Source organism: Sander vitreus, chromosome 20 (genome assembly GCF_031162955.1).
Source record: "Sander vitreus isolate 19-12246 chromosome 20, sanVit1, whole genome shotgun sequence".
In the NCBI taxonomy this organism is placed as follows: Eukaryota; Metazoa; Chordata; class Actinopteri; order Perciformes; family Percidae; genus Sander; species Sander vitreus.
Genome location: NC_135874.1, coordinates 4,677,692 through 4,693,243, shown reverse-complemented (window position 1 = coordinate 4,693,243; position 15,552 = coordinate 4,677,692). Strand labels below are relative to the sequence as shown.

General features: G+C 40.4%; 1 protein-coding gene across 1 annotated transcript in view; it reads left to right on the top strand.

Moving 5' to 3' along the window:
* gfra4a (GDNF family receptor alpha 4a) overlaps positions 1–15,552 on the top strand; it is a 166,773-nt gene that overhangs the window by 51,439 nt on the left and 99,782 nt on the right. The window lies entirely within an intron of this gene.

Genomic DNA, 15,552 nt, shown 5'->3' with positions numbered 1-15,552 from the left:
GACCAAATCTGTGTTAGTAGTGCTGAGTACCAGCTGCCATATCTGACTCTCAACAGAAGGATTCCTTTATCGTCATTTCAAAGCAGGATGTCTGTGAGCTGCTTTCAAAAGGTAATCGATTAGAAACCATCGGTTACTGATCACTTTTCAATAGGGTGAGTGGTAATCCAGTCTGTAGCCCAGTTTCCCCAGTTTTGTAATATATAATCAAACAAATGGGAATTATGACCAAAATTGAGCATGTAGTTCAGACAGACCACAGTCAAGCTCAGCTCACATCCCAGCTACATCAGCTGAAAGCAGCTGATCTTACGCCAGCCAAATTGGCTTATTGATCATCTGATTCCCTTCTATGCATCCAATTGGCAAATCTCATACAACTTGCCTTATTTAAGCTGCTTAGCTTAGCCTGCCTACCCTCACTGCGTCATCTGCAAGCCGCTTGCAACCCGCCTCACCCCAGCTACTCCTCTTCATGCTGTGTCTGACTAATCAATGTAATTTCTGTTGTCATTGATGCGTCTGCCTCTGTTCTGTATTCCTGTTCCTATTTGGGGGGGGGGGGTGTGTAATATCTTTCTCCAGAATCACTGCACCTTTAAGACATACTGTATATTGTGTTTTCATTCAACCTTAGCAGGTTTAAGAGACACATGTAATTTGTGACATTTATTCATTTCAATCATAGTTTTAAAAAATTGTCATAATTGTCCTTCCATGTTCACAGCCTTGTGGCTATCATATGTATGATTTAATGCTATGATAAATATTTGAGTTACTTTAACTCATGTCAGAGCATGTGTCTCCAGTTCACAGCTCCGGAGTTATATAATGTTCTATGTTCTCTGTTATGTGTATGCTCAGTGGTTTGTCTGATCTGCAGTATGATTCAGGCAGCAATCTAGCCTTTCAATGTCCCCGTGGTTCGTTTAATTCCTCTTCTTTTGCTGGATTTGATCCCAATTGGTGCCATTCTGTGTGGTGTTTGCATGTTCTGTCTGTATGGGTTGCCTCCTGGTGATCCAGTTTCCAGATACCACTTCCCAAAGACATTTAGGTCAGGTGCACAGGAAACCGTAAATTACCCAGGTCTGAGTGTTTGTGTGTTAGCTCGGTGACTCTTTTTGCCCCAACTTTGTAGTTGCACATCCATGCAGAAAGCTAACACCTTAACAATAAAGGTAGAAGACAGGGTTAAGCTTATGAAGATTTTGCTGGAAGCAACTGTGAGACTGTGAAAACAGTATTAGATGGGAAATGAACAACAAACGAAATGGGAGTGATTTAAAAAACAGAAACGGAATAAATAAGATCATGTACAATAAAACAAAACATGCAAGAATTAAATTCCCATTTCAATGCCATGGATATGGTGCCACTCGGCCAGCCATGCCAAAACTCTTATTTATAAACTTCAATATCCAATGGAAAATTATCTCAAAATGAAACAGCACAACGTGGTGTCAACATAAAACACGGTGCTTTCAAGCCGGAGAGCCGAGTTCTCTTTGCAGCGAAAACAAAAATATACTGAACAAAATTATAAACGCAACACTTTTGTTTTTGCCCCCATTTTTCATGAGCTAAACGACTCAAAGATCTAAGACTTTTTCTAGGGTTAAGGTTAGGGTTCATTTGTGAAGAAAACATCTCTCCAAAGTGCCAGACACCATCGAATGTGAGCATTTGCCCACTCAAGTCGGTTACGACGACGAACTGCAGTCAGGTCGAGAGAGAGAGAGATGAACCCTAACCCTAACACCAGATACTGTGGTTTTTGGAAAAACAGAAATAACAAGGGATAATACCTGACAAGTTGTGCATTTTATCCCATATATGGCATCAAATTAAGAATATCTGTAATTAACTCATGTAACTAATTTGGATCCCTCTTTTCTGTTTTAACTGTCATAGTTCCTTGGCCTCAGAATTATTGCTGCTAGAATTTGCATGGTTCTCACTGAGAATCAATATTGTCATCTATTTAAACAAATAACACTATCTCTGAGCTCTTTAGCTAAGCCCCACTGTTGCTGTCATTACTGGCACGTTAATTTAGAACTGCAAACAAACACCTGCATCATAGGTTTTTGGTTACTTTGTCGGATTACTAGTTAATCCAAAACTGCCCGCCAATCAGAATGATGAATTCTCAGTGGCCACTGGAGCAGGTTTAGATGATGAATAGATGGATAGATGAGTTTCCTGTTTAGTGACTGCACAGTAACAGGCCTACTTTATACTTCCACTATTGTTAAGCGTCCCCAGTGAGAATACCTGTATCAGTGTTGTCGCAGCTAACATGTATTTCTGTACGTGTGTTGTTTCAAAGCAGGCCAAGAAGTGAGCTTTAAAACTAGGACTCTCGACACCTGAGGGCAAAGAGTAATTGAGTCATTAGTTTTGATAAATGGCCCTATCAGCCACTCGCAGATATATTATGGTCATTTTGTAGTACAATTAAAGTAAAAGTAAGTAAAATCCCCTTTGATGTACTCTCTAAGATCATATTCTCTCCGAGGCCACCCATAATGAAAATGCCTCACATGTTGGAACTGGAGTAGCAGTTATTAAACTAAAGAAATGGTAAAAACAAAATGGTCTGCAATCGATTGTATCTGATTAAAATAAGACAGTATATCAGATTGAAATGCTTGTAATCACATTACATGTAATCCTGCCCATTGCAAATAATCCATTACTCACCATCCACAATACAGAAGCAGTGTGTTTGGTCTGCAGGGACCTTTATTACCCCATTGACCCAACTCTTCAAATGCTAAATCCCATTGTGATGTACAAGGAAGCATTGATTACATTTCGTCTTTCCATCTAATCCCACCGAGTACATGAGCCGTTAATGCTTAAATCAAAATCAATACATAACTTAATCATTCAAACTCGTCTCTAATATGTTTGTCACAATCGATTGCCGTGGCCTGAGCGTGCTGTCTGCCTCTCTCTCCGTCAATTAAGGTGTGATGTGAGCAGGCTGTAGATGCCGGGGGGGGGGGGGCGAGGTTTATGACCAGCCCTGCTAACATTATGATCCATCAAATGTTATGACCTTCGGGATATTAAGTAGAACTAATATGGAGGCAATGGTTGAAATGAAACGACGGGAATGATTTCTCATTCCACATACACAGTTGTGCATGTTCAGGGCGAATGTAATAAGAACATGAGTGTTGCTCATTTACACTGGTACATTTGTTACCAATATATAGTTTTAATCCCACAGACAGTACAGTAGCTGCTATAAATTCAGAATCTCATAAACAGGACATGCATTCTATATAAAGTCATAGCTGAGGACAGACTGCATCGATGAACGTAAAATGAACTGGCAATTTCTAAAGACTTTAAACCGCTCTTGGAGTGATATCGTAGAAATTGTTCAAAAGCTCATCAAATAGGTTGATTTCGATTCTAGTAAAAATGGTTTACATTAAGGATAATTTTGCAAGAGCATTGGAAAATTGGCTTGAGGAACTTGTTTTCCCAATAGGCATTTAACTCACCCTTCAATGGAAAGCCGCTTAGAATGAGTGTTACTTAGAATAAGCCTCAATTCTTAGATTACCAGCACTATAAGTAGCCGATGTGAAAGATTGTACAACTCGAAGCCACAGCATCTTGACAGTAGATGAAACAAATATTATCCTATACCAGCACAACTCTCCATACAAAAATCCATCTTTATATTGACAGCCCAGATCCTTTCATTCTCGCTGCACCCACATGAAAATCCTGCGTCAGCAGTGGCGAGGCGATGAGAACCTGAGGCAGTAATTATGGTTCACATAAAGCCATAGCACGTAACAACTTTTTTTTTCTTTCTTTAGACTGCATACATTGGGACAAAGCTGCTCTGAGGACGCAGCAGTAGGTTATCTCATGCAACGCACTTGCAACGTCCAGCAAAGGTCCCTGCTCAAGCCCCAGCTCATTTCATACTCCTCTCTTATTAGTCCCTTTACAAGATATTACACGGGAACCTGCCTGCTACGTCAATGAGATTTACGGCTGTCAAGGTGGTCTCTTTTACCAGCCGGGTTATTGAAGAGCCTAAGGCGGTGTCAGTATTTTGAAGGCTTTGAGGGATTTAAGTGGTCCTAAGTTGCAGTGGCAGAAACGTCCAGTGGCATTTTTTACAATTGGATGATCTGCTATCATACTAACTAATATTTTGCTTCAATGGGGGCACTTTGCACTCTAATTTTCATGACTTTGAGGTTTTAATTTAAGGATACCATCTTCTACCATTTAAGAAAAGTCTACCAGCTATTAAGGTTATCAAAATTTTAAAGCACACTGGACAAACTGCATACATTTCACTGTAGTCAACCTGAAAACAAAGCTCTTCTTTTGAAAAGCTGACATTACTGAGATTCAAGGTTATCATCCAACAGTGATGACATATACTACCCACTGAACTCTGACCCCATAGCCCCCAACTTCATTTACCCTTCTACCAAATTCAAAGGCATGTAAAGGTTTCTCCAACTACTGGGTGGAAGTAATATGCTTGAAATATGGTCATAAATCCAGCCAAGCGCGGAAGCTTTATGAGGAATGTTGGGTTTATCGGCAAAGTCAGGAGGGATCTCTGTATTTTATGTAAACTTCGACCATACACACACACACTGCCCACTGTGATGAGGCAGATAGTGTTGGAACTCACAGCAGATTTAGTGGTAATAAAGGCCTCATCAGTGTGAAGTGAAGAAGGATGGTGAGCATTGCAGTAGCTGATTTGTTACTTACCAACATTACTACACACTAAGATCTCTGACCCCCTGGTGACAAATGTGAACTTGTAGGCCTCAAACTTTATTTAACCCGATTAACAATTCATATTTCTTAAGCTCCTTTGATCTATCTGTCTCCACATTATCGGTATGAAAAAAAAAAAAAAAAAGTGATATCTTCTTACAGTGCTGTGTCAACTCGACACTTTGGCAGTAAAAGTACATTTAGGGGCTTAGAATTCTGAGAATCGTGTTCTGTGCCAAAGACTTCTCTCTCAGCCCACATGGAGAATTTGTTTCCAACTTGTCATATAATTTTGAGTAGAAAAAACACATTAAATATTTAAAAGTTTTTTTTTTGGTTTGAGTTCCCTAAAAGCACCAGAATCCATGCCCAGAGATAAAACGCCCCTGCCTCTGAAACCCATTCGTCTCCCATTTAAATCTCATCACTGCCATTGTTAAAAGCACAGGAAAGGCAAATGTGATTGGATTGTACTTTTAGAAATATTTTTTAATCTGTAACCACTGTTAAACCAAAGGCCTTAAAGAAACGTACCAATGTGTTTTATGCATATTTAAGTCTGTTAACTACAAATTAAGTTTACTTTGCATTACTAGTCACCATTTCCCAAACTGAGCACTGTTTAACACTCCTTTAAAATTTCTATTTATCTATCATATTTGGAAAAGCATGTTTTGAGCCCAAATTGGCTCTTCGGGACAGAGAAATCCAGACATGAGGGCTTATTAATAACTATTAATGCCATTTTACCCTCTTATTATGTCATCTTATCTTATTGTCATTTGATTTTATTAATGTCACTTTATCTTTTTTTAATTTTGTATATTTATTGCCCCCATTCTCTCGTGAAATACATTTCGTAGTACCATTGATCCTGTGTAAACCCATAAAACTGCAAATTGAGACTTTGAGAAGACTTTCTTCTCAAAATATTTTACTATCTATAATTTAGTAAGTATAGTGTTGTGAAGAAATAAACATGTTTTCTACATTTAAAAAATAAAAAGTCATAGTTTAACATCGTTTTTGTATAAGTAAGTTAATTTTATTTAGTGTCAAAGTTATGTTATTATCATGTGGTACCGCCGTTGTAAGCCATCCTTGGTGATGCATTCAGCAATGCTCTGACATCTGAATATCGATTGTAAGGTGCCAGTGAGCATTATGTTCATAAGCTCTGTTGTCCAATGTAATCCATGAGACAATTACATTTTGTGATAAAGATTATATGACTTTGGTTGTCTCTTGCTGTAGAAAGGTTGTTGTATAGCAACGCATGTCACATATCAAATGTCCCAGTGAATGCACAAACAAGAAATTCAACAGCTTGCAACTTCATTACATAGCAGGGTAACTCTGAACACTATAGGTCAGCATTAATGTAAATGATACATGATTTGTAGTTAATGGACTGAAACTCGCAGCCAAAAGTTTGGCCTTTTAATGTGTTTATGGTGCACCAACTCTTCCTTATAATGTGAAGCTCGAATGGAGGGATCTAACAAAAAACGATCCATTCACAAGGTGACAAGGTTACTTAATTGGAGACAAATCTTCTCAAGGGCTCTTACACTGATGTGTATTGCTGGAACCTTCACAGATAAAACATTTTGTCTCTCTTCTTTCACTTCTAACAACCCCCCGAACCCATCTGCATTCAAAAGGGGATGGAGAGATATGGTGAGTGAAGTTAGGAGCGGGCTGGCAGAGGGAATGAGCAGCGGCCTTCGTCTTTGAGTGGAATCGATTGCTTGTACAAGTCAAGGGAAATGAGAGGGATCTGACCACCTTTGGATTGGCTGGAATCACTAGCAGGCAGAATCGTAACAAGGGAGAGAGCTTACGTCCACAGTTTGTGTAATAGATTGATGGGGGAGCAGGTGTAGGCTATGTGCATGATGGTGATAATTAGATGGTGTGTTAACAGAGTTTGTGTTTGAACTAGAGGATTGATACCCGAACCGAGCCCGTCGGGACCGGGCCGGGTTCGGACAGATATTTAGAAATGATTTTCGGGTTCAGGTTGGGCTCGGTCACATCAGCACAATAAGGCATTGAACATTTTAAATTAAACAGCTTATTAACGTGCGCTTGTTGCCCCGTGTGCGCTGATGCGCTCATCTGTTGACATTTCCGAATGCCCTACAGCTGCTTAATAAAAGCGGTAGTATGAACATCAAATAGGCTACGTTCTTCTCGTAGCCTACCTTTTTATCATAATCTACGGTGGAAATTACACAGCACTTTGCTGATACGAGTGATTTTAAGATTTTTAGCCTGTGCAGTTTAAGATACATTTTTGCATTACCATTGAAACTCACATCAGTAAACGATTGCATTACCATTTCTAATGACATTAAAGTTGTGAGTATACTTCAACTGAAGTGTTGGTAGGGTGATTCAAAGAGCGTCTGAAGCTCAAAACCTCTTTGGGAGGAGGTTGTAGTGAATGGTTGGGTGTACAAAAGTTTCAGATTTTTGCACCACAGATTGCAGTTTGCATCCTGTCTCCTCCTACCAACAGTCAGTGTTGGTTTCTTTTAACCATGACCATGATATTTCCCTAACCTTAACCAAATTGTTTTAGTTGCCTTAATTGAACCAAACAGAGAGGTGGCAGATGAGAAATCACTTTATATGAATCGTCAAATGAGTCATTTTGAGTCTTTTGAGTCATTTTGGACTGCTTAAGTTTCAGATTTTGGAACCAGAGATTGTTGATCACATCCCGTCTCCTACCAACAGTCAACGCTGTTTCATGACCAGATCTTTCCCTATCCTTAACCTCCTTAACCAAGTAGTTTTAGTCCCCTAAACCAGTGATTCACAACCAGGTGTACGTGTACACCATGGGGTATGTGGAAAGATTGTAGCCAACTACTGTAATTTGAAAAATGTTATATAAGATTTGATAAAAAGAATATTTATCCACATATTAACATTAAGTCAACTGTTACACCTGAACAACACATGTTGCCATTAAGTAAGATAAATTGAATTAGCAAACAAAATAATTAGCTAAAAGTAAATATTCAGCTTCATTCTAAGAAGTAGCAGCCTAGTAGGATAGTAGTCATACGATTGCTGACCAAACCAACCTTAATATTAATGATAGTTCAACTGTATGTAAAACTTCAATATCCACGTTTTGTATAATGAATAGTGTTATACATTTGGAACATAGATATGGAATTGATGAAGTGGTACATGAGTTAATCTGACAGGGCTGTGGGTGTACCCCAGACTGAAAAGGTTGGGAACCACTGTCCTAAACCGAACCAAACAAAAGGTGGCAGATTAGAAAAAAAACACTCCTATTACTCATTTTAGTAACAGTCATACGAGTCATTTTGGAAGCCAAAGACGAACGGCGACTTATTAGACTGTTTGCCGTGGTCATTTAATTGGTACAAACCAAAATTGCGATTGTTGTTAGTTGTCATGGTGATGACATGTGTCAATGGGGCTGTAAAGTGTGTCGCAGCTCGTTTGGAGGAGAGCGACCAGACGCAGCTTGGGAGCTAATACATCCATGCTTGGGAGATGTTCTCCAGAGTAGCAGGGTGAGAAGGAAGGCCACTTAGACCCAGCAGCAGTGGGTCATCAGACCCAGCCCGCTGTTTGGTTCATTCTCTGTAACCAATGCAGCATGAAAGCCCGGCGGAGCCAGCCAGCCAGCCAGCCAGCCAGTGGACGACTTGTTAGTTGGCTAACGTTAGCTTGCTAACTCCACCACGCCCCCACGTGCCACACCTGTCATGGAAAACGAGCCGAGCAAAGCCGTCACTAATTGGGTGAGTTACTCTATTAAAGTACATTCATTCTCAGCCTTATAGATAGATAGATAGATAGATCAGGGCCGGCTCTAGCCCTTTGGTTGCCCTAGGCGAGATTGAGTTTTGCGCCCCCTAGTCTCGCAGTGCCAGATCTCCACAGTGCTGTGTCAGCGATAGAGTACCAATGTATGTACATTTTACTTGCATGTAAGTTAGATGACATCAACATTTGGTCTAATCATAACTGGTCTGGCAACCCAAAGGCCAGTGTTTTGTTTCCAGATTTGTGTGCATGGTGACTTATGATGGGGGGGTCTGGGGTCCTCCCCCTGAAAATTTTGAACATTAAACACTTCATTTCCTGCATTCAGGTGAATTTTTATGCACCTATTTCTACCTTTTTCTGAATCAATTTATGCTGGAAATATCTTTATGTAAAGGGAAACATAGATTACAATCCAAATATAAAAACATAATATAACATAATATATTGCAGTAAGGCTCTCAGGCATTCTGCGTCTTTCATCTATTTATTCTCCTGTAGATCGACTTTTCTAATTATATCTGAGTCAGCACACATGTAGCCTATCATTTACTCCTCCCTCCTCTTTTGCGTCTTTTGTTGGGGAATTAACCTCCTTTAATGTGCATATGACCATTATTCACCTCAATGATAGGCTACATGAATTCATTTTAAAGAATTAATAAACCCCTGGACTGTAATATTTCAGATGTGTTTGAGCAATATTTCTACTCATGTTCAAAACTTTGTGCACATTAAAAATATATCTCATCTGTGCTCTCTGTGATTTGGAGGAGTCGTGTTATTTTGAGAAAAATAAAGTTATAATAGGCTATTACAAGAATGAAATCACAATATTTCAGAAAATAATCTACCTGCACCACAGTCTGCTGTGCATTACGTGATTGCTCTGCTGAGACGGTAGATCTCAGACCTTCTGACAGACACAGACTCTGGTCTCTGAATGAGACAAAGTTTAGGGAAGTGGCTGAACGCTGCTCTACATCGGAGGTGGAAAACCGAAACTAGACCTACTGCAGGAATACACAGTGCACAAACGGGACACATCTACCGCAGCATGCCCACAGCAGAGCGCGTCCTTTATAAACCTGAAGCTGCACAGACCACGGAAGGCGAGCTGCAGCAGCTCCGTGGTCTGTGCCGCTGCTCGTCTCTATTTTTACAGCGAGAGTGGACGCTAAGCGACGCACAGGTCTGCTTCAGAGCTCTGTGTGGCTGAGGGGGCGCCCTAGGATGAGCATGTTTAATAATCATGTTTTATTTTGCATGTCATTCTAATTCTATTATTAATGAGAAGTAGCCCTAAGGGCGACACTGCGCCCCCAACACATTTGACGCCCTAGGCAATCGCCTAGTTCGCCTATAACAATCGCCGGCCCTGAGATAGATACTTTATTGATCCCCATGGGGAAATTCAAGATCCCAGTAGCTTAAAGATATCACACACAACATACACATACATCATAAACAGGATGATAAAATAACAAATCCACATGAATAATATGGACAATAAAAGAAAAGATACTAAATTAAAAAATTTAATTTTTTTTTACTTTTTTATTAATTTTTAATGACGTGCGGAAAACTAAGAACAGTCGCAACTGGTAGTTTGAACTGATTTTATGTTCCATTCAAACAGGGCTAAATGCTCGCAGAGCTCAATTTAAGGAACTATCCAAGCCAAAAGGACTTCAATCCCTGACCGGGTTAGTAGAGGGGCAGAGATTTAACAGGAGGAGAAGGAGGTGGGAGTCGAGGGGGCTGCCGTGGTGGCTTCACTGGAAATGGAGGCCATAGATCTGTTTGTTTGGGGATTAGGCTGGGATTAGGCCTCTAATTCCCTTCCCTCGTGTGCATAAAATTGAAAAAATGTGTCTGCCCATCGAAGGAGGATGAGAGGCCGCGGAGCCTGAGCCCCGCGGAGCCTGAGCCCCTCGCAGCGCTCGATTTTTAGGCTGACAAGCTCCTAGGCAGAGAAAAGAAGAGGAACTTTTAACAATGAGTTCCAGTCGAACCAAAATCAACAATTGAAATCCACTCAAGTGCGCAGAGTCAGTCTGTTCCTCCTGTGTCTGTCTCTGACTGCAGCAAAGTGACAGACAGCTGCATCCAACCAGTTTTTTGTTCCTCGGCCGTGAGGAGAGAGTACCTGTCATTGTAGTCTGTAATAGAGTGCCTGTCTCCTTGGCTTGGATTCTTTGTGTTTTTCCCTGCAATCATGTAATACTGTATCTCCTGCTGCCCCCACCACCACCAGACTAAGCACAGGCTTCTGCTGGAAATGTCCTGTATGGTTTTTCATTGCATAACATCTCGCAACATGGTAAAGCCATGTAATTGTATGGCTAATGCAGAGATCTACACAAATCCCGAGGCCCTGAGTCCACTCAAGGTGTCGAAAATACATTGTAATTGTGTTCTATATCCCTCTGCTCTTTAGATACATCTGGTGCTGACAGATGGCATAGCAGGGTGGATGATGAAGCGACCAGAGATGTATCACTATAAATCATATCACATGCTGGAGAGCTGCATGAGACTTGAGCAGAAAGGATATCTTTTATTTGTCAAACGTACATGTAAAGATCTCCCCTCCTACTAGATGGGGATAATATGTTTGAAATGTGGCCGTAAATCCAACCAGGCTGTCCAGACTTTTGTGAGAAATGTTGGGTTTATCCACCATTTCTCTGTTTTATGTCAGTCCGAGTCAAATGCATCCAGGAATCATTTCTGTCTTTTATCTTCACTCTTGACAATACACACCGAGCGCTTTGATGAGGCCGATTGCGTCGGAGCTCGCCACAGATTGAGCCGTCAATTTTCTCAGGCTGCTGAAAGTGTAGTCTGATAACAGATATGATTACACTCTGACATCCAGACGCTTCTCATCTCAGGGCCAAATAGTCACTCATCTCCAGTCTGAAAACTAAGGGCAAGCGATAAACCACAAATATATTCCTAACAAATATCCAGTTTCTAGAGTTATCTCACTAAAACTAGAGTTCTTGGTCATTTTGAAAATACCTGAGTTTACTGGTCAGCAGTATTTTTAAAAGATCCAAAAATCTGTCTTGGTTGAATATGGAATGCTTTCTTCTCCTTCAACTACTATTATCATGGGCCCTGTGAGCCGGCCTTGCTCGGTAGCCAAGAGTAAAAGCCTCTTGCAGCTCCCTGTTATGAATTTATGGCTAGTAAATGTATAAATATAAAGTAGGTTGTTAATGGAAAAAAAAGTATGTCTACCCAAAAAACCATCCTTGGATGAATAAAGGTTAAAAACACACTTGGCTTAAACAGAATTAAAATGATTTTTTGATACTTTTGGGAATCCCACACAAGAAGCACTACCGATCATATCGTCTCCCCACCGGGCCAGCTGAGATAAGAAAGTGTCGGTAAGACGTTTGATCTCTTTTACAGTTAATTAGGAGTTAGGCTATTAAATATAGCGTTTGTATTCGCTCAGCCCTAATTAATTACATGCATTTGTCCACTGAGCCGCAGACATTTAATCGAAATGCAGATTTGAAAATGTGAGTTTGTCAGAATGGCAGGAATGCTTTCACCTTTTGAAAGAGTCTGAAAGTCGTGTGATTAGATGAGAGCGAGTGATGACCTTTTTCGAGTTTCCCGTACACCTTAATTAAAATTCATCCTCCAAGTCCAAAAGACTTCTCTCATTTGGGTGATGTATTCCCTTGAATGGAAAGGCAGATTAAATGTAACCAATTCTACATTCAGCAATCAACGCTGTTTTACTTGGCTGGGACTGTAGGAAAGTAGCAGTGTTCGTCGATAGAGTTATCAGCAGTCGTAATTGGATATGAACTCAAATTGGTATGATCAGCGACCAAGAATACAACTGAGCTGAGGAGCTTAAAGTCAATGAAAAGCAGTATACCAAGTATTTGGCTTTTTTATATTACTTGGTTCGGTTTTATTCTGTGATAACCCAATAGATAGGCTACTTGACATGTTTGTAGAAATAAACACAAAACAAAACCACAGATTCAAATTATATATAAGTATACTGTAGCAGTGTTTCCTCTATGTTGATAGCATAGTTTCGGTCCGCCACGGTAAAATTTCCCGCGCCACGGTATCAGAAATAGGGCAGACGCACAACAGGGTTTCCGCTATGTACACCGCGCACCACCGCTCCTTCAGCTTTTTATGAAAAGTCATAAACTCGTAGCGCCGTCTGCTCTACTGAACTCAAGCAACTGTCTTCCGCTCTCTCTCCCCCTAGGGTGAGCAGAGCCAAGTTATGGCAACCAAATAAACAACAAGTACTACTCAATAAGTGATTGACAGCGACGAAAGCCGCGACATGAAATCCGCACTCACACCCGTGAAATATGACAGCTACAGTTTATTGGAAAATAGCATTGTGATGAATTTACTGTCCCAGACCCCAATCAGACTCCAGATTAGACAAGAAGCTAACGTTAGCCACGCTGCTGTGACGGCCCCTCTGCGTCTGACTCGCCACTGCAGGAGTCTGTGTGTATTCCTCCGACACGCTGTAGTAACGTTACTGATTTAAAACCGTTTTCCAGGTTAGTGGGGGTGCATACCGCTCAAAACCAACATGAAAAATGTAGCTAATAATGTTCACTCAGCGTTTTGTTTTGGTGTTAAACTGTGTGTAAAATGAGCGGTGACGTTAAATCACCCTACGGTACCGTCTATTTTCTGGATGGTTTCAAGGTAACGGTCGATAGCTTACATTAGCAGATAAGCCTGTACACTGACGTCCAACACCCCCCCACTGACTGGGAACGATACAGAGAGGATTACCAATGGCCGCTGAGGAAGATCAACTCACGCTAGTCTCGTTAGGCTACTGTATGTAGGCTACAATAAAACCTTTGTGAGTAAAAAGTCAATACTTATCAGTGCACTCACCTGTATAGACAGGTATAAACACGTAGAAAGCGATATTTCAATCTGCTCTGTCTGCTCAGTCCACTCTTGTCCACCGCGCTGTTTTACGCAAACATAGCTCTACTCTGCAAATAGCGAATTTTTACAAACAAGCTAAAACAAAAGCTGTCGGTTTGTAGTCTGTTTCTTAGTTTGCCGGGAATCTTGAAATTTGGACAAATTCTTATGAACTTAACTGCTGGCTGAGCGAACCATCCTCTTCGCTGGAGCGGTAAACCTATGGATGTATTAAGACCAAAACAGATACATGTGGCTACTTAATATGCACGTGAATGATCATTATGTTTGCGTTCTTCATTCTTGATGATGATGCTGGTTGTATTATTTTGCAACAAGATCGTTTCATTGCAAATGAGGCATACATGATGAATGCATAGCCTGCTTATCAGTCCATTCATCATTAAAGCTTCCATGTTTTTTAGGAGTTTGCTCACACTAATACATGTAAAGAAAAGAAATAGCATTAATTCAGCAAGAAAGTGAACATTTCAAACAAGAATAGGCGTATTAGGTATAAATTCATTTTATTTTCTTTATTTGAAAGTCTGGCCCCCGGAGTGTCTGCTTAGAAAAATTCTGGCCCTTGGAAAAATGTAGTTGATGACCCCTGCCTTACACAATAGTGTACAGTAAACGGGTCATGGCTCACATGGCTTAAGCATATGGGGCGACACAAACCGTCACCAATTAAAAAGGAACTCTTTGCTGAGTTCAATGATACCTCACACAATAGTCTACATGAAACGGGTCAATAGTTATAAAAGGGGGCGTAGCTAAAGCATAGGGGGCGGGTCAAACCATCACCAATTAAAAACGAACCCTCTGCTGAGTTCAATGAAACCTCACACAAGACTCTACCTTAAACGGTTCAAAAGCCATAAAAGGGGGCGTGGCCTGAGTGCATGGGCGTGGTTAAAGTATAGGGGGGGGCTCAATATCACATATAGACCACACATAAGTTTCATGTAAATCGGATAATGTCTGTCAGGTAAGGCTGATTTCCTGTTGCCAGCAGGGGGCGCTATGACCAAAAGTCGATTTTGGCCTGTAGATGTCCTCAGGCCTGGACCTATGTCAGTCATGAGAAATTTCCGGCAGATATGAAAATGTACACTCAAGTTAAAACAACATCTTTGTTCATCGATAAATGCTCAAAATTGCCGCCACGCTACGCCCACACCGTTGGACGAAACGTTTTGCTTTTAATAACTTTTCATCATTGAGGTCTTTAGATGACACAGACCTAATTTGAAGTTAATCAGATGAAATCTCTGAGTAGTTTGTTAAAGTATAGCACGTATAGTTTTGGGCCTACTTCCTGTTGCCACTAGGGGGCGCTATGACTTTGAGTCTATGTTATCCGGTAAATGTCCTTAGAGTTATAGTCTTATGAATCATGAAAAGTTTTGAGCCAATTGGACAATGTACACTCAAGTTACACCCACTTCCTGTTTCGATGGTGAAATGCACAAAATGGCGGCCCCGCCACGGCCACGCCCTATGACGTGCTCCAAAAAATGCTCCACTTTGGTCACCAGCTACTTGCTAAATTTGTTTCAAATGAAACGTACTACTTTCCAGCATTAAATAAAAGCTGTGACATGTAGATTTAGTTTATCATAGCAATTACACACATTTACTGCAATTAAAGGTGTTGAATAATTTCACTCATCTATATTCTTTATTTTATTACTATTTTATCAATTACATCTGCTTTACATGTGTAAAGTTATTCTACTTCTTGGCCTAGACACATTCAGATAATTTAGAAAGGAAAAGATACATCTGTAAACTCAGAAATTGTCTGTACTTGTATTATACCTGCTGGCACATTTAAACATCTGCAATTATTCCAAGCTCCTCCTGATCATTTAAATATTTATACAGCTGCCTTGGTGCTAAATACTTAAACCCCATATGCAATGTTAAACATTTTAAATGATTTGAGATGTTCTCTAATTGGCTGTATTTTGTAATAAAAAATGTAGCATCATCGTCATCTTA